Source organism: Castor canadensis, chromosome 3 (assembly GCF_047511655.1).
Source record: "Castor canadensis chromosome 3, mCasCan1.hap1v2, whole genome shotgun sequence".
In the NCBI taxonomy this organism is placed as follows: domain Eukaryota; kingdom Metazoa; phylum Chordata; class Mammalia; order Rodentia; family Castoridae; genus Castor; species Castor canadensis.
In genome coordinates, this window is record NC_133388.1 from 187,945,211 (window position 1) to 187,965,255 (window position 20,045).

Genomic DNA, 20,045 nt, shown 5'->3' on the forward strand with positions numbered 1-20,045 from the left:
GGACTCTACTTCTCCTCCTTCCTGCTCCCTATGTAAGGGAGACCCTGCATCAGTGGGGCAGAATGAGGTGGTAGGAAATGGGGCTTATCGGCATTCTGTCTTTCCTCTCCTCTCCTCTCCTCTCCGTCTTCTCCTCTCTTCTTCTCTCCTCTCCTCACTTTTTCTCCTCTCTTCTGCTCTGCCAGCAAGGGCCAGCAAGGAGCTGAGTTTCTGTTCCCACTTGGCAGCAACAAAATAGTACAAATTAGCATTCCCACTCCCTCTTCCTGGTGGCAGTGAGGCCCTGTGGAGATCTGAGTTTACTCTCCAACTTGGAGGCCACTAGTTGGTAAAAGGTGGTGTCCCGTTTTCACCTGGAAGGTGCCAGTTGGAGTCAAGGGGGAACTGAACTTCTACTCCACCCCTGTGCAATGAGGTGATATGAGTTGGCTGGATGGGGCCCAGTTCAAGCATCTGAATGTATGTATTCAGGCCTTTCATCTACATCTTGACAGGACTGTCTGCTAAAAACATAAGATTACATAGATTACAGAGTCTCATAATATACTATCCAAAATGTGTAAGACGCAGTAATAAAATCATGCATAGTAGCATGGATCAGAAAAATCACAACTTGAATGAGAAAGACAGCCAATACATGCCAACATTGAGGTGAATCAGATATTGTAAATATTTGACAAGGGTTGTAAAGCAACCATCAAAAACTATTGTAACAAGCAAGTCTTTTCTGTGTGTGTGTCTTTTTGAGAAAGGGCCTTACTATACAGTTTAGGCTGGCTACTCTTAATCTTCTTGCCTCATCTTCCTGGTATTGGGATTACAGGTGTCCATCACCATACCCACTTTAACAGGCAAGTATTAATTTTCATAAAATAAATGAAAAAATAAAAAGGTACAGCCAAGAAATAAAAGTTATAAAAATGAAAATTATACAACTGAAAAATATAGTCAGTAGAATAAAAAATCTCACTGGATCAGCTCAATAGTAGAGTTAAGAATGACAGGATATAGAATTTGAACTTGAAGATAGATCAATAGAATTTACCCAACAACAGGAAAAAAACAGATTTAAAAAAGTGGACAGAGCTTCTGTGACATTTATATTTGTATCATCGAGTCTGGCAAAGAGAATAGAAAGTAGAATTGAAAAAGTATTTAATAAAATAATAGCTGAAAGCTTCCTAATTTGGGTGAAATATATAACACACATTCAAGAAGCTGAGAAACCCTAAGTAGGGTAAACCTAAAGAAATCTAAGAAACATTATAAATTAAACTTCCCAAAACTAAAATCAAAGGAAAAAAATCTTGAAAACAGCCAGAGGGGAATGACAGATTATTTACAGGGGAACACTTACTAGAGTAACAGAGGATTTCTTACCAGGAACCATGTAGGTCAGGAAGAAGTGGGAGAGTTCTTTTCAAATATTGAAAGAAAAGAACTGTCAAGTGCAAAACCTGTCTGGGGAGACAATTTTTTAGGACTGAAAAGAAATAAAGACACTCTCAGTTGAAAGGAATCTAAGAGAACCTATTTCCAGAACACTCTCTTTCAAAGAGTAGCTAAAGGAAGTTCTCTGATCAGAAAGGAAATAACAGAAGGCTTGAGACTTCAAAGAGGAAAGAAAAATAGGAAAATGGGAGATCTGGTTTTTTAAAAATCACTACTTTCAACTAATTTTTTATGTATGTAAAGATTTTCCTGAACTGTGTGGCCAAAACAACAACAAAACCCCCAAGTGGATGTTGGAACTGACCTGGGTTATAGCCATGTGGGATGCTTCAACATTCAAATTTTTATGTTCTAAATAACTTGGATCTTATCTCCAATTAATTTCTAAATAAGTAAAAGTTGTACATTTTCAATTTATTTCTCTGTTTTCAACCCATACATATGCTCTTATAAAATTTTGGAATTAAAAAAATATTAATATCTTCTCATTATGTCCCTCTGCCTACAAGTATGGTAAGAATTTTTAAGTTTACTGTTAGAACAACACAACTCTGAAAAAAATAATAATGCAGGAATAAAAATGTAGCATTTACTATTAGTGATATGAAGAATCATATTTTTATGTCTTAAATTTTATTTCCAAACACATGGTAGGAGATTGCTATAATTTTCAAAGTTGGAGCAATTTTCCAATTGCATAGTTATCAAGCCACTGCTGTCCTTAGTGGGATCAATCACTGTAAAGCTTTGGGAAATAAATGTCTAAATAGGCATCTCAAAATAAATGGGAGTAGAGAGGCTGAAATAAAGTCCTACCGCTTCACTTAAAGAGTGACAGATGAACTTTAGAGGATGTTGTCACTATTAGAAACAAATGATGAGATAGGCACTTAACACAGAGAAGGCCAAGTTCATAAAGAATGAAAACAAAGTGATGAGTGCTCCCTTTCTTCTAAAACCTTGTACAGTGAGCATACAGTGATGTGATAAGGACTCCATCTTCCAACAGCTTGTGGGAAGATGTTTCTTCATGGGTCTCTCATGTTTCTGCATGTCTTGCAACCAGAAACACTAATTAATCTTACTCTGGACTATGATTTCCAGGATAATTTTATAGCAAACAGTCTTGGAAACCACAGTATCCTCTTCTAGAGCAAAGGACAGGCCTCTGGAGTAAAGGGCAACTGTCCTTTGTGCCCATTATAAAAGAATTGGGTTCTTAAGTTCTGGTTTCCTTTCCTGTAATATAACACATGTATACAAGTATCACCGGTCTCTCTTTCTATCACTCTGTAAGAACTGGGGTGCAGAAAACTGGCTCAGGAACATAATAATTCTTTTGCTGTGATTAATAAAGTGCTTTTTTTCTTTCTGAGGGAATAAAACCTCCCCACCAAGAAAACCTCAGGCCTGGACAGTGTCATGGTAAATGCTGTCAACATTTAGGGAAAGAATAAGACTACTTTTGTATAAAATTGTTCGGAGAGCAGAAGAGGAACAAATACTTTCTCAATAATTTTATGAGGTCATGCTAAAATAAAGACAGTATAAGAAAAGGAAATTATAGACCAATGTCCCTCGTGAATCTAGATGTAAAACTCCTTAACAAAAGTAGCAAATAAAAACCACTAATATATATAAAGTATAAGTATAATACATTATAACCAAATGATATTTATGCTAAGAATGGAAAATTAGTTTGAAATTAGAAAACCAAACAATGCATTTCACCATATTAAAAGGCTTAAAAAATGAAAAACATCTGCATTAGTGTTCTTGGGCTGCCATAACAATATTATGCAGACTGGGTGGCTTCAGGAACAGAAGTTAATTTTCTCAGAATTCTGGGGGCTAAGAGTCAAGATCAAGGTTTTGGTTGGTTCAGTTTCTGGTGAGGGCTGTCTTCATAACTCCCTTACATGGTCTTTTCTCTGGGTGTACATGTGTAATGTGTGTCTGGGGTGGAGATAGGAGAGAGAGAGAGAGAGAGAGAGAGAGAGAGAGAGAGAGAGAGAGAGAGAGAGAGAGGAAGGGAGAGGGAGAGGGTGTGAGAGGGTGCTCTGATTTGTTTCTTTGTAAGGACATAAATTGTATTGGGGCCCCACCATGACTTCATTTACATTATTTACTTCCTTTGAGGGATCCACATCCACATACAGTCACATTGAGGATTAGGACCCGACATACGTATTTCGAGGTAAAGCAAACTTTCAGTCCATCACACTTTGTATCATCACCATGGAAGTAGAAAAGGTATTTGATGAAATTCAGCATTCACTCATAATTGAACCTTGTGGCACACTGACAAAAGAAGGAACCTTTGCCTTTGCATGAGATGCAATGTAAAGAAACTTATTTGTCCTGCTGAAGAGACCATAAGGAGAAATCTCACGGAGATACCATGGGGCAATCACCGGAGCCAATGAATTTTGATGTTCTGATTGCCAAGGATGATCACAGGGTTCACCCCTGGAGCTGAGAATTTGAGGGTGTAAGAGGGGATGCTTTCATAGATAAAATTGACTCGACATTCCTGGAATGATGTGTAGGTGATGAATGGGAAAACAACAAAGATTCGACTTAGATACCCTGCAATTCAATCTCAGTAAGCAACAAGTCCTGCTCAGAAACATAGGTTTCCAAACCACAGTCTAAGGGTCTTTCTGTTGCACTGAACTGGCTTCTTACAAGTGTCTGCATCTCTACCAATTAAATCCAGGACCTCTGAGTCTCAGAGCCACTGACATGTCTGATCTCTGGAGACATTAACATAAATGTTCACTCTTAAAGTCACGAGAATACGTACATGCACACATAAATAAATGTGTAGAGAAAAGGCTGGAAAGATATGAGCTTGCCCTTACCACTGCTTAGCCTCAGAGGCAGAGGAGAGAGTGAGGGCAGCGAAGGGACTGCGCTCTGTCTTCCTCCCTGTCTGAGCTTGGCCTACATGCAAGTTCCTGGATTGGTTCTTTAGCTGCTTCTCCAACAGTGCCCAGTCTGCCCTCCTCTGCTACCTAAAACATGGATACAGTTGTGTCATAACCCAAAGGGGCTCATCTTTGCTGTCAGAATTAAGTCCAACATCTTTAGCACAGCATTTCAGGTAACTTCCTGAAAGTGGGACCAGCCATGTCCTCAGTGACCCCCATTAATTTCTGAGCACTCTGCTTTGGTCACACAGATCCTCACACTTCCTTAAGCATGTGATGCACTAATTGTTTACTTCTCTGACTTTTCACTTGCACACTCTGTATCCCCCTGCCTTCATGACTGCCCTCTACCCATCTTTAGCCTTAGGGAATTCTGCATAACCTTCAGGCCCTGCCTTAGGGTCTCCTCTGTCTGAGGCTTTTGGTAGCCACACCCCCATTCAGAGCTGTTCCAGCCTTCATCTCTGTCTACATCACATACCTATCATCACCGTTTCCTTGCCTTCCTGTCTCTCCCACTGGACAGTGAGATCCCTGAAGCCATTTTCAATCTAATGCATCTTGGTATCCTCAAGTGCCTATCTCAGGACTGTGAAGATGGCCTTCAGTAAGTACTGGTAATGAATGAATGAGGGAATTGTCTGTCCACAGTCAGAAAGGAAGGAAGAAAGGCTAGATGCCTTTCTAAGTATTGAACACACATAATTAAACATGTTAATCCTCTAGTGCTCACAATGCCTTTATAAGGTAGACACAGTTGTGTCTTTATTTACAAGGTGGCCAGTAGAGTAAGGGTTAAACACATGGGGGCATGGAGCCAGACTGCCTGGGTTTGGATCCTTGTTGTTACTTCAAGCTATGTGACCTTGGGCAAGTAGCCTCTCTGTGCCTCAGTTTTTCTAACTGTAGAATGGTGGCAATGATAATGACAGTACTCATTTCATCAGACTGCTGGGGAGATTTAATGAGTTAAACTCATGCAAACACAAGGCACAAAGAGTTGTATAAGTGTGAGACAATGTGGCCCATGCATTTTATAGGTTAAACCACTGAGGCATGGGAGAGGTAAAGCCACTTGCCTAATACTTCATAACAAAAGGTGACAGGATAAGGATTTGGACAGAATAGTTTAGAAGCTATTCTGATGCCCTCCCCATTCTCCAGCTATGAGCTATGCATGTAATAGATTACCTGTTATTTAGCCAGGAAAACCTAAGATTCAAGCTGGGTTTTCTCCTTTCTCTTTTGGGACCTCACCCTCTTCTCTTTGCTTGTGGGGCTGGTGACAGAACTCTTTACTTGACCCAGACTCCAGCAGTGACTGAAGCAATGCCCGCCCCACAGGTGCTCCTGAGCTCCTCCTATGGCTACCCAAGAAAACCTGTGAGGAGGTAGGCTTTCCCAGAACTGGGCACTCCCAGATCTCCTGCTTGTTTGCCTTTTCCACACACTGCCTTGGGCTCCATCATGGCCTCCTGAGTGCCACAGTTTCAATGGGGACAGTGAAACTTTGGCCTAAAGACTTCAGCCTCTGAACTCCTGTACATACCAGATCCTTGACATGGATGAGGGAAGAAACCTCAGGTTTTGGGTCATAGAGTGTTAGAAGGGTTGCAATTTCAAGATTCCTCCTCAACTGCTTTTTTTAAAATTTTATTATTCATTTATTCACATGTGCATACATTGTTTGGGTCATTTCTCCTCCCTGCCCCCTTCCCCACCCTGTTCCCTCTTCCCCCCTCAGTTCTAGGCAGGTCCTGTTCTGCCTTTATCACTAGTTTTGTTGAAGAAAAGAGACAAGCCTAATAAGGAAGACAAAGTGTTTTTGCTAGTTGAGTTGAGGATAGCTATACAGAAATATTCCTAGCATTGCTTTCGTGTATACGTGTTAGGACCCACGTTGATTCATCTCTAATTGATCTTTACCCTGGTTACTGATTCCCTTCTCATGGTAACCTCTGTAGCTTTAAGTTTTCTGTATTAGTTCTTCTGGAGTGGGGACATCAAATGCTTTCATGTTCTGGGATTTCTACCTATTTCTATATCTCCCATATGTGCTCTCCCCTTGTCATGTGATCCTAGTCCAACCCCATTGCTTCATTTGCCCTAGATCTAAAGTCCGCATATAAGGGAGAACATATGATTTTTGGTCTTCTGAGCTTGGCTGACATCGCTCAGAATGATGTTCTCCAGTTCCATCCATTACCTGCAAATGATAAGATTTCATTCTTCTTCATGGCTGAGTAAAATTCCACTGTGTACAGTACTACATTTTCTTGATCCATTCGTCAGTAGTGGGGCATCTTGGCTGTTTTCATAACTTGGCTATTGTGAATAGTGCTGCAATAAACATGGGTGTGCAGGTGCCTCTGGAGTAACCTGTGTTGCATTTCTTTGGGTTTATCCTCAGGAATGGGATTGCTGGATCATATGGCAGGTCTATGTTTAGATTTTTAAGTAGCCTCCAAATTTTTTTTCCAGAGTGCTTGTACCAGCTTGCATTCTCACCAGCAGTGTATAAGGGTTCCTTTTTCCCTGCATCCTCGCCAACACATGTTGTAGTGGTGTTTTTGATGATGGCTATTCTAACTGGGGTGAGGTGGAATCTTAGTGTGGTTTTGATTTGCATTTCCTTTATGGCTGGAGATGGTGAGCATTTTTTTCATGTGCTTTTTTGCCATTTGAATTTCTTCTTTTGCGAAAGTTCTGTTAAGTTCAGTTACCCATTTTTTAATTGGTTCATTGATTTTAGGAGAGTTTAGTTTCTTAAGTTCCCTGTATATTCTGGTTATCAGTCCCTTGTCTGATGTATACCTGGTAAATATTTTCTTCCACTTTGTGGGTGGTCTCTTCAGTTTAGAGATCATTTCTTTTGTTGTGCAAAAGCTTTTTAATTTTATGAAGTCCCATTTATCAATCCTTTCTCTTAGTTGCTGGGCTGCTAGGGTTGTATTGAGGAAGTCCTTGCCTATACCTATTAGTTCTAGAGTGTTTATTGCTCCTTCCTGTAGTAACTTCAGAGTTTCAGATCTGATATTTAGGTCCTTGATCCATTTTGAGTTGATACTAGTACAGGGTGATAGACATGGATCTAGTTTCATTTTCTTGCAGATGGATTCCCAGCAACATTTGTTGAAGAGGCTGTCCTTTCTCCATCATATGTTTTTGGGAATTTTGTTAAAAATGATGTGGGTATAGTTGTGTGGATTCATATCTGGATCTTCTGTTCCACTGGTCTTCATGTCTGTTTTTGTGCCAGTACCATGCTGTTTTTATTGTTATTGCTTTGTAATATAGGTATTGTGATTCCTCCAGCATTGCTGTTTTTTTGCTGAGTATTACCTTGGCTATTCGTGGTCTCTTGTGTTTCCAAATGAACATTAGAGTAGATTTTTCAATCTCTGTGATGTAAGTCATTGGGATTTTGATGGGAATTGCATAAATATGTATATTGCTTTTGGTAGTATAGCCATTTTTACTATGTGGATTCTACTGATCCATAAGCATGGGAGATCTTTCCATCTTCTGTAGTCTTCCTCGATCTCTTTCTCCAGGAGTTTGTAATTCTCCTTGTAGAGTTCATTCACATCTTTTGTTAAATTTACTCCTAGGTATTTGAATTTTTTTGAGGCTATTGTGAATGGAATTGTTTCCATATATTCCTTCTCAGTTTGTTCGTTGTTGGTATATAGAAAAGCTAATGATTTTTGTAGGTTGATGTTGTATCCTGACACCTTACTGTAGCTGTTTATGGTATCTAAGAGTTTTTGGGTAGAGTTTTTTTGGGTCTTTAAGGTATAGGATCATATCATCTACAAATAGGGATATTTTGACAGTTTCTTTACTTATTTGTATTCCTTTTATTTCTTTTTGTTGCCTAATTTCTCTGACTAGAAATTCCAGTACTATGCTGAATAGGAGTGGGGATAGTGGGCACCCTTGTCTCATTCCTGATTTTAGGGGAAATGGTTTCAGTTTTTCACCGTTAAGTATGATGTTGGCTGTAGGTTTGTCATAAATAGCTTTTACAATGTTGAGGTACATTCCTTCTATTCCTATTTTTCTTAGAGCTTTTATCATGAACTGGTGTTGGATCTTGTCAAAGGCTTTTTCTGCATCTATTGAGATGATCAAGTGGTTTTTGTCTTTGTTTCTATTAATGTGCTGCATTACATTTATATATTTGTGCATGTTGAACCACCCCTGCATCCCTGGAATGAAGCTGACTTGGTCATGGTGTATGATCTTTCTGATGTGTTGTTGGATTTGGTTTGCCATTATTTTATTAAGGATTTTTGCATCGATATTCATTAAGGAAATTTTCTCCTGTTTGGAGGTGTCTTTGTCTGGTTTTGTGATGAGTGTAATATTGGCTTCTTAGAATGAGTTAGGCAGTGTTCCTTCCCTTTCTATTTCATGGAACAGCTTAAGAAGTGTTGGTATTAGTTCTTTAAAGGTCTGATAGAATTCAGCAGTGAATCCATCAGGTCTTGGACTTTTCTTTTTTGGGAGACTATTGCTGCTTCAATTTCATTTTGTGTTATAGATCTATTCAGGTGATTAGTATCTTCTTGGTTTGGTTTTGGGTGGTTGTAAGTTTCTAGAAATCTGTCCATTTCTTCAAGATTTTCAAATTTATTAGAGTACAGGCTCTCAAAGTAGTCTCTGATGATTTCCTGGATTTCCGTGGTGTTTGTTCTTATCTCCCCCTTTGCAGTTCTGATTTTACTGATTTGGATTTTTTTCTCTCCTCATTTTTAGAAATAATCCCATGCATTCTATCTGACCACAATGCATTAAAACTAGAAATCAAGAACAAAAACAACAGCACAAAATATGCAAAAAATATTCTGTAGACATCAGGTAGGTCCATTTGATCTATGGTGTGATTTAGTTCTAGGGTTTCTTTATTGATTTTTTGTTTGGATGACCTATCTATTGGTGAGAGGGGGTATTAAAATCTCCCACTATCACTGTGTTGGAATTTATAATGTTTTTTAGCTCCTTCAGCATGTTTGATGAAATTGGGTACATTGACGTTGGGTGCATATAGGTTGATAATTGTTATTTCCTTTCGGTGTATTTCCCCTTTTATTAGTATGGTGTGTCCTTTATCTCATTTGATCAATGTAGGTTTGAAGTCTACTTTGTCTGAGATAAGTATTGCTACTCCTGCCTGTTTTCAGGGACCATTGGCTTGGTAAATCTTCTTCCAGCCTTTCACTTTCAGCCAGTGCTTATTTCTGTTGATGAGGTGGGTCTCCTGTAGACAGCAAATTGTTGGATCTTCCTTTTTAATACAGTTTGCTTGTTGGTGTCTTTTGATGGGGAAATTTAGTCCATTAACATTCAGTGTTAGCATTGATAAGTACATGGTGATCCCTGTCATAATTGTCTTTGTTGATTGAGGGTTTGATTAAGTGTAGCTGAATCAGTGTTATTCTTTACTTTCTTGCCTTTTCTTCTCCTGTGGTTTGGTACTGCCTGCCCTTTCATGGTTTTGTTTGCTTTCATTTTCTGTGTGCAGAATTACTTGAAGAATCTTTTATAGTGGTGGCTTGGTGGTCATATATTGTTTTAATTTCTGCTTATCATGGAAGACTTTTATTGTTCCATCTATTTTGAATGATAGTTTTGCTGGGTAAGGTATCCTAGGATTGAAGTTATTTTCATTCAGTGCCATGAAGATCTCACCCCATGCTCTTCTTGCTTTTAATGTTTCTGTTGAGAAGTCTGCTGTGATTTTGATGGATTTACCTTTGTATGTTATTTGTTTTTTCTCTCTTACAGCCTTCAATATTCTTTCTCTAGTCTCTGTACTTGTTGTTTTAATGATAATATGTCATGGGGTGGCTCTATTTTGGTCAGGTCTGTTCAGTGTTCTGGAGGCTTCCTGTACCTGAGTGGGCATAATTTTCTCTAGATTTGGGAAGTTTTTTGTTATTATTTTGTTGAATATATTATGCATTCCTTTTGCTTGCACCTCTTCTCTTTCTTCAATGCCCATGATTCTCAGGTTTGGTCTTTTGATGGAGTCAGTGAGTTCTTGCATTTTCTTTTCACAAGTATTGAGTTATTTAACTAATAGTTCTTCAGTTTTTCCTTTAATTGCCATTTCATCTTCAAGTTCTGAGATTCTGTCTTCTGTTGGTTCTATTCTTCTGGAATGGCCTTCCATTTTGTTTTGTATTTCTGTTTCATTCTTTTTTCTGAGATTTTTCCATATCATGGGTTACTTCTTCTTTAATATTGTCAATTTTTGCCCTTAATTCATTTATCTCTCTACTTATGGTGATCTTTGTTTCAGTTTGGTGTTTGTTTAGGGCTCCTATGATTTCATTTATTTCTCAATTCCTTTTTGAGCTCTCTGTCTAAGCTGACTGTATTCTAGTATTGTCTCTCTGGTAAGTGGATCAATAGATTTAAAGCCTTGGGAAAAACAAATTCCTCCTTCTTTCTTTCTCTTTCTTTTTTTCCCCCTTCCTCTCACCCAGGAAGCCACACATGTTTAATGGTGTGCTGCTAACTGCTGAGCTACTGTGTCCCTAAAGAAAAGAAGCCCTGACTCCTTTTGCCACTTTCTGTGCTGTAATATTTCCACCAATTACAAGCTACCAGAGTGAGGTCACTGCATGTGGAGTTGGGAAAAGATGGGTACAATCAGCTCTCAGGGCTGGTGTGAATTTGTCTTAAGCCAATACCATATGGAGGTTGTGGATTGGCACAAGAATCTGTTACAGGTTCTGAATCAAGTCTGTACTAGCTGGGTAAATTGCTTATAATTCATACATCACAGTTTCCTTATCTGTAAAATGAGATAATAATAGTAATATGGCATGGCACATGATGGAGTTGTGAAGAGTAATCAAGTCAATGTGTATAAAAGGCTTGTCTGACCATCTAAGATTTCCATACAAAGTATAGCCAATATTAGCTATTATTATAACCTTAAAATCATATAACACAATAATTCCTCCCCCTACTTGTAAAAATATTGCAACACACCAGGAGTAAAAATGAAAATTCCTGCTCCTCTGAGATGTCCAGATTATTTCTTATGACAGTCACAGTTGTGAACAACAGCAGATGATGACGAAGCATGGAGGTCCAGCCTTTGGGGAGCCCAATCGCTGGAAAGAAACAATCATTGCAAAGATGAAATGACCTTCTCCTCTTCACTCAAAATAGGTTTTTGGCTAGTAGACATTCTTCAATGACCCCATAACAACCTTGAGAAAAATAGATAATTTAGGCCATAAAACAGACTGCATTCTGATGCATGAGGTAGCTTCCAAAAGAAAGGGTGACTTTCTTTTTGTCAGGCAGGACAGAAAGAGAGCAAAGGGAGCAATGTTTTCTGAATTGAGGCCAGAGGGAGGTCACAAAATGTTTTTCATATCCAGTGGCCTATGTGTCTTTGTCTCCATGGGACTTTGTCTAAGTGACTGGCAAGTGGTAAAAGCTAGGAAAGTACTTCAAAGTCAACACAAATATGCATTGAACATTTCCTTTGTGGCAGGCACTGTGCTAAGGATAGGCACTCAAAGGAGACACAGGTCTGGCCCTTGAGGAAGTCATTGTCCAGCGGAAAAGAAAGATGTGTAAACCAATGATTGCTACTTCATAACAAGGATTGAATGATCAGTCCTGGGATCACAGGTGAGGTAGCAATTCAATTTGCCTGGGGTTCTCATGGAAAGGTTTACACAGGAGGGTACTGTGCCACAGCAGATGTGTTGTTCCATGGCGAGGGTGCTGTTTCAGGTTGAGAGTGCTGCTTCATAGCCTTTTCACTTGTGATTTTGGTGGGTATAGACTCTCCTTCAGTGTGAGATGCCACAACCACCTTGGCAGGAGAATGAATGTTGAAGTGTCTGGTGCTGGCTGTGAAGGTTTCTCCCAGAGTGAGCACACACCACCTCTGCTTACATGCCATCAACTTCAGTTGAAAATAGAGGAAGCATGCAAGCTTTAATAAAGGCCCAAGAGAGAAAATGCAGAACATCTGTGAACATTTGTGAATGACTCTCATAACTGTATGAATGCATGAACTTCAAGAGTAGTTGAAAGGTCGCACTTCTCAGGAATGTCCTTGGTGGTACAGGGAAAAAGAGCTAATGACCCCCTGTTTCTCCAACCTTCTGGGTGGGTTTCTACATAGACTGTAAGACCTCTGACCTCCCCACTGTTGATATTACTGGCTAGACTTTGGCCACCAACTTGGGAACTAGAAACAAAGTACAAATCCTTGCATTAGAGAAAATGGTACAGGTCAGATGTGCTTAATTAAGCTGGGTTGGAATGCTGTCAGAATATCAAAGAGAAAGATGGTTCTGGATACAGAATGAAGAGAATTAGGAAGAGGGGAATGGAAGTGTGTAGGCAGGAGGCTGGGTGGAAATTATAAATGTGGAACAGGACATAGCTACAAGAAGACCCAGTGGAGAGAGCGGGTTTCTGAATAGTTTAGCAGTTAGAATTGTCTGAACCAGTTGCTAAAGGAAACTGAAAAGTGACATGGGAACTGGGTCAATAGTACCTTAATGAAATCCCAGATACTGGGGAAGGAGTTAGGAAAGATTTTGTGTTAGTAACTGTCTAAGGTTGGCTAGTAAGGACAGGTAGTAAGAACATAGGCTGTATCAGGATACATCCCTGTCCCCAACCACCTGGCAAAGTCACCCGCCTGTAGCTGGTCTTCAGTACATCCTTAATGAGTTTTATTGAAATTAAAAGTGTGCTGCCTTGAGAGAAGATCTTAATTTCAATCAGTAAGGGAGAAGAGCCCTTCCATCTGTGAATAGCAGTAGTCTCTATAGCTGTGATCCAGCTCCACGGCATAGGAATCTATTGAGGAAAGGGGGGAATAAAAGGAAGGAAAGAAGGAAAGGAGAGAGAAAAAGAGGCATTGACTCTCTTTCCAGAGTGGAGGCATTTGCTCCCATTTGGGTTTTGTGTAGGTGTGTGTAGATGGAGGCTGATTCTGAGGTCTTCACATCTCAGTTCCAACAGCCTCTGGTCACAGAGCTGGGCCCAATTCCCAGGAATGCACCTATTTGCCACACTGGACCATGAGCTGATGGTTAGCTCTTGCCAGACAGGCATGGGCTGTATGAAGATATGCATCTCCTTAGAAGAACTTTGTAGGGGAGCAGTTTGCCATAGCTATTTCTGTCTGTGCCTTTGTGTAGCTGCCATATGAAAGTTTAAGTCCATTAAAGATTCTTGCTCAGGTTACAGCTCTTCCTGTTATCCTTTTGACTCTTGGAGTATTGCCACTCTGGCAGGAGACACTGCAATGTCTGGCCAGGCACAGCATGGCCTGAATCACTGGGTCACCATCGGGCAAAGGAGATGAAGCATGGGGCCTGTTGGGGTGACCTGGACAGTGTCAACTCTGCCTGTCAGCTTGGCTTTCTCTTGAATTCAGTCTTGGCAAGTAATTGCACTGTCACCAAGGGGTTTTGGCTCGAGAGCCTCTCAGAATTGATTCTTCTCTCTCCTGGAATCTAAAGATTGCTGAGATGTTAATGTAAATGATGAGTGTGTGTGTGAGATGGGGGGTGGAGGAGCTATGTTCATGTTGGGAAAAGGATACCACAGCACAAGACGATAATAGACTCTCGGGTCTAGAGAGATGTACCAGCCCGACAGCCTTGTCCTCCCATTCCATGCACTGAGCCAATGCATTTGGAACCTTTACATTGTGCATTCCAAGTAATGGGGATACAGAACTCAGGTGGCTGGGGAGGAGGAGGAGGGGTGGTGGCCGGAAAGCTAACACAGTATCTAATATCCTGAAGCTATGTATGCTAAGCAGTTCAATACACATTGCTTTTAGCTTTCCTACAAAGAAAATCTAAGAAAAAGTCATGCAAAAATTTTCACTTTACAGATGAAGAAGCTGAGGCTCATGCTAAACCACTTGCAGAAGTCACCCAGGTGACTCTGAATCTCATACCCTTAGTTTGCACACAGCACCACCTGTTTCCTTCTAAAATTGGGACCAAGGATGCCTTCTGTTGAGTTGAAGATGGTCTTCTTCATTGGTTCACAGATCACTTTGAATATAATCTGCTTATGCATTTGAAATGCTTAGCATGGGGCTGATACAGGGCAGCCCTCTTTACATGTTGCTCTTTAGATAGAATCTGACCCAGATGGGTCCCTGGTCTCTGGGGTACAAACTTCTGGGGCTTAGCTTGGGTAGCCTCTGTTCCACCCACCAGGATGCACACTCTCCTCTTACATACCAAGGATCATGTTGAAGAAAAATGAAAGCCAGGCTCTTGTCAGTTATGACAGCTAGGGATGTTATCTTTCCTATCTCTTTCTGTATCTGTAGAAGGGTTTGGAATGGTGCAGCTATTAAATATAAATAATTGTTGGACAGAGCTCTGTGACCCTTCGGCCTCATGGGAAACAAGGGTTTTTCCCTCCATCTCTGACTTCATTGCCATGAGCACCTACTTCAGGCACCATCTTGTCCTCAAGGGAAGCCTAAGTGGTGGACTTTCTCACCCCTTTTTTTTATCTGAGTGATTCAAGGCCCAGACAGGGAAGTAACTGGTGACTGACCGGTTGTGCAGAACAGATAATAGCCCTTGGAAGAAACTCAGTGACTGGACCAGGAACCCCTTCTTATCCTGTGGGTGGCAAAAGGTGGTTGGCAGGGGTGGGGGGGGAGCCGATCTCCAAACCCACTTCAGACTTTGCTGCGCTTACCCACATCTGTGGTTTCCCTGCTAAATTGCTGCAATATGTGCTCCTTGGCATGAGCCCCAAAGACCACCCAGGCTTTGAGGAAAATGCAAAATGCAGCCCCCAACCTCAGATGAAAGAGGGTGCCTCTCAGAGCCAAGCATGCCCTGTGGTCTCCCTCCATGCTGGGTTCTCTCCTAGGTGAGCACCTAGCAATTAGAGGAGGAATTTCAGGGGCTGGTGGGTCTCTAGATGGCAGCTCCTGCAGCCTGAGGACACTCACCAGAATAGTGACATTTCTGGTACCAACTAGAATGTCTTTGTTCCTGGGAATGCAAGTGGTCTTCCTTCAGTGCCTTTCTGCAAAATTGGGTGAGAAAAAGGATTCTCGTCAGTCAGAAAGATTAACTTATTAGGAGAGCTTATGTAAGGTCCTGATATCCTTTTGTAAAGAGACTTGCTATCCTAGTAACTCCTTTTTATAAATCTAACCTGGGCATTTTGGATTTGCTTTATGTTACACTGAATTGCTGTCCCCAGACAAATGCCACTGATTAGCAGAGGAAAGACCATTTTGTGCATCTCAGCTGTTCCCTTTCTGGCTGTTTGGTCTTGACCTTGGGAGAACCTTCTATACTTGCTATTAAATGATGCAATGCATTTTAAAAAAATGCTATGCTATCAAATACTGATTAAGTACTCAATAAATGGTACTGTTTTTTTTTGAGGGGTGTGGCTTTATAGTTTTCTTCTCAACAAAATTGAAATATTACCTGACCTGATTCCTTGTGGAATGTTGAGAGCATAGCTCCTGGGGAAAATGCAACACGTATTTTTGAGTACCTACTGGAAATGCACATCCTGTGTGGAAGTAAATGGTCTTGATAGTTGGGTCATTGCTTTATGGAGGTAAACATAAAGCAGAGTAGACATGGAAAGGGTGCTTTGATCCCCAGGAGGCTGAGTGGGCCTTGCAGAAGAGGTGTGGAGGGGGCTAATGTATACTGAGTTCTGGCTGCGTGCCAGAAACTAAGGGTCTGCCAGGCAATGAGCACAGGAGAAGGGTGGAGTCAGAGCACGGGAACAGCACGGGGGAACTGAAGCGAGCATGTTCAGGGAAGAATCTCTGATTGGTATTAGATTATTAATAACAGCATATGGCCACGTGATTGTGGGAACCACTCTCATACAGATGGTTCAGCTGCACCTCTTACCTTACTTTTGCTATAGCCTAGAGGCACTTAAGTGGTATAGCTCTTCACCGGGGTATTTTATACAGGGAGTGCTTTTCGGACGGTCGTCATGATTGGGTACAGTAGTAAAAGCATTTAGTGTCCAGGGCCCAGACATATTAGGTGCCCTGCAATGCAGATGGTTCCACAAAATGATGGTCAGGCTGCCTGAAATGCCAGGGCACCTCCTCTGGGCCGCACTCGGAGTGCTTGCCTGTCCTTAATCGTGCTCCGTGCCTACTGCTTATTAGGCCCCTCTCCAAAGTGTGTGGAATTGAGTTGGCAATTGTTAAAAATCCAAAGACTCTCTCCTGGCCATTAAAATTAACGAAAATGTTCTAAAAAAAAAAAGCATTTTCCCTCATAATAGGCTATATTTGGACTTAGAATCATCTATTTTATTGCTTTGGTTGGAGTAGCAGAATTAATGAGAAATGAGGTTTCAGGGTGACCTAGTGGGAGCCACTCATTCTCTAGGTATCAAGGCATGTGGATTCTGTTGTTTAAATACTACAAAAATTGAGCACCACTGCCCTGCTTTGGCCCTTCTCTCTGCCTTTTGCATTTCTCACACTTCTCAGAACTAGGTTCCCCTACTCCCATTCCTCCTCCTCTTTGACTGAAGAAATTGTCTTTCTCCATGCAGATGGGACTATCTCCTCTTCTCATCACTTCCAGCACCAAATTGAGGCCTTGGGTTTCTGGACCTGTACTCCTTCTATACTCTTCTGGAAGGCAGGACAGCCTAGAGTTTGAGAGCACGGCCTTAGAGCCAGGCTGCTCGGCTCCCAGCCCTGCCTGCTGCTTATGAGTTGGGTGACATTGAGTAGCTCACTTAATCTTTGTGACTCAGTCCCTTCATCTGTGAAAGCCACATCATTAATTATGCCAGTGACAGCATTAATTAAATGTGTTAATTTACATTTACAGCACACAGAATAGTACCTAAGTGGAGGATTATTTGGATTTCTTTTTTTGGTGACAGGTCCCTTCTCAGAGTAATGAATTGAATGGATAAAATGAAATATGTAGGATTATAAAGGAAACCAATACTATTAAAAAAGGTAATTAAAATATAAAAAATTCCACACCTTGCTTATGACATAGAGGTATTTTATATATATATATATATATATATATATATATTGTTGTTGTTGTTCAGGTGCTAAATAGTATCACCCAGTGGCACATCTAAGATGCAACACAATTTCAAAGTGATAAGGAATGCAAACACTATTTGGGGATTCTGCAGCAACACTCATGAGAAAGAACTATCAGTTGTTCCACCGGGCGTGGTGGTGCATACCAGTAGTCCCAGCCACTTTGGAGATGAAGGTAGGAGGATTGAGGTCCAAAGCCAGCTTGGATAAGAATGCAAGATCTTATCTGAAAACACTTTCTAAAGGGACTGGGGGTGTGGCTCAAGTGGTAGAGTGCTTGCCTAGCAAATGTGAGGTGCTGTCGCAGTACTGCAAAAGGAGGAGGAGGGGGAGGAAAGGAGGAGATGGAGGGAGAATGGATGGGGATGGGAGTGGGAGGGGGAGGATGAGTATCAATTGTTCCTTATTGTGATGAACTCACAGGTGTAAGCACTGCTAACACTACTGTGGTTTGTTGCCTATACTGAAAAAAGGAACATCTAAATTTCAGTTAGAGATTAGTAAAAAGGAAAGCAAGTTATATGTATATAACTTGGTTCTTTTCAAGTTCAGGAGTCTCTCTACATTTTGAAATCCCTTAAAGAATCTGCATTCCAGTAAATGGTATCAAGTGCTAAAAAAGCAAAGTGACCAATTAAGTACCAACAAGAGCAGGAAAGCAACGTGAATGAGAGAAGTGGGCCATTGTAGAAAAATTCAAGCCTGAGAGGCCCCAGTACAACAGGGCAGATGCTACTCAGCTTGAAGCTCATTCCTAAGAAATGTAGGTGTATTGTGCTAGCCTCTTCTAGGGACGTCTCCTTCTTCTCTCTGTGTGTGCAAAATATCGTCACATGGGTTAGTAATTGGTAGATAGGTTTATATTGTGGGGGGCAAACCTACTTGTCCCTGGACCCAGATGACTCCCCAGTTTCATAGCTGTGCAAAGACACCATGTCCTTCCACATCATGGACTGGGGCACACATAAGTTCTTCCCAGACTCCTGGATCCTTCTGTACCTCTCTAACTCTAAATGGACTTTGCAAATCCAGCTCTAGAGCCCCTCGTATAGAAAGCTTCCTAAACTGACTGCCTAGGTTGGGCCTTCCTGGTTTCTTTCTCCTCTTAACAACCACACACTTCCATCAGAGCATACATCACACTTTCTTTGCCCTTGTATGTTCACTGTCTGCTTCTTTAACTAGTGTGAGGGTTTTGAGCAGGGTGTTGTATATCTCCTTAGACTATGGAAATGTACTTGGTGAAGGATTTTTTGAAGGAATGAATTAGTCAAGTGATTTAGATGACATGAGGATTAAGATGGCTTTCAGTCCCAAGACATTCCTGATATTGTTGACCAGTTAAGCCCTTACTCACCAACCCAACAAGTACAATGGGGTACCGCCATCATTTGAGTTTGATGTGCATAAAATGTGGCTGTAAAATGATGATATTGTTTTCATATTCCCATGTCAGATTCCTCTGATAGTCTCTATGAGGCAAATCTTCCCCCTCTGAGGGTGGATTTGATTTTTCAAAATATACATAATTCATTCTGAACTGCTTCTTATGTATAAGATGGGAGAACAAGCGTGGCAACACCATTTTGGCTCCTCAGAATGAAGTAGATGACTGTTTCTGAGGCCAGAGAACTGATTTTATTACTTGGCTTATAAACCGGGTGTAAAGGTAATTTTCCAGACACGTTCCAAACATGTGTTGAGCAAAAATGGCATCAGCAAAATAAGCTGTGATTTAGCAGGATAGAAGGACTGTATTCTGGAAGGGTTAGCCTTCACTGGGCAGGGAGTTAGGACTGGCATGTTACTTTAATAATATTAGCCTCCTTATGTAATAAAATAAATCTAGTCTTTGCAAATGTCTTAACATTTCAAGGGACTTTTGTGCTTTTTATTTCTTTGGACTTTATGGTAATTTAGTAAAATATCAGGGGCAGATATTATTGGTCTCCTTTGACAGGTGAGGAGGTGGAGAATCAGGCAGGTTGATGTTTTGCTGAAAGCCACAGAATTAGGAAGGGCAGAACCTCCCACACTTGCCCCAACCTGCGTCCTTAAGGAGACAGACAAAGCACACAAGGCACATGCAGGAGAGCTTGAGTGATTGCTCAAGACCTATGGTTGTCCTTACGAAGGAGGTCAGAGGGGACATGCTATTTCCTTAGAATCTGCCTGGTGTCACACTTCACACACTAACCTTGCCCAAGAGGCATGATAGTGAAGTGGGCAGTAACATATGACCCAGGTGGCCTGAGTGTGCATGCCAACTCGCCACTAGCTAGCTATGTGGTTTGGGGCATGCCACTCACCTTCCTCATGCCTCAGTTTCCTTCTCTGTAGAAGATGAATAACCACTCATAGAATGTTGTGAATAATGTATCAATATGGTTCATAGCAAAAAGATTGAGATGTTGGTGATATTACTACCTCCATACACATACTCAGATGGGAAAACCAAGTTTAAGTAATTTGCCCAAAGTCTCACAACTGGGGCTTGGAACTAGTTTCTCTATGTAACAATGTACCACACTATACTCTCTTTCTTGATGAATGTGTTCTTTGAGATT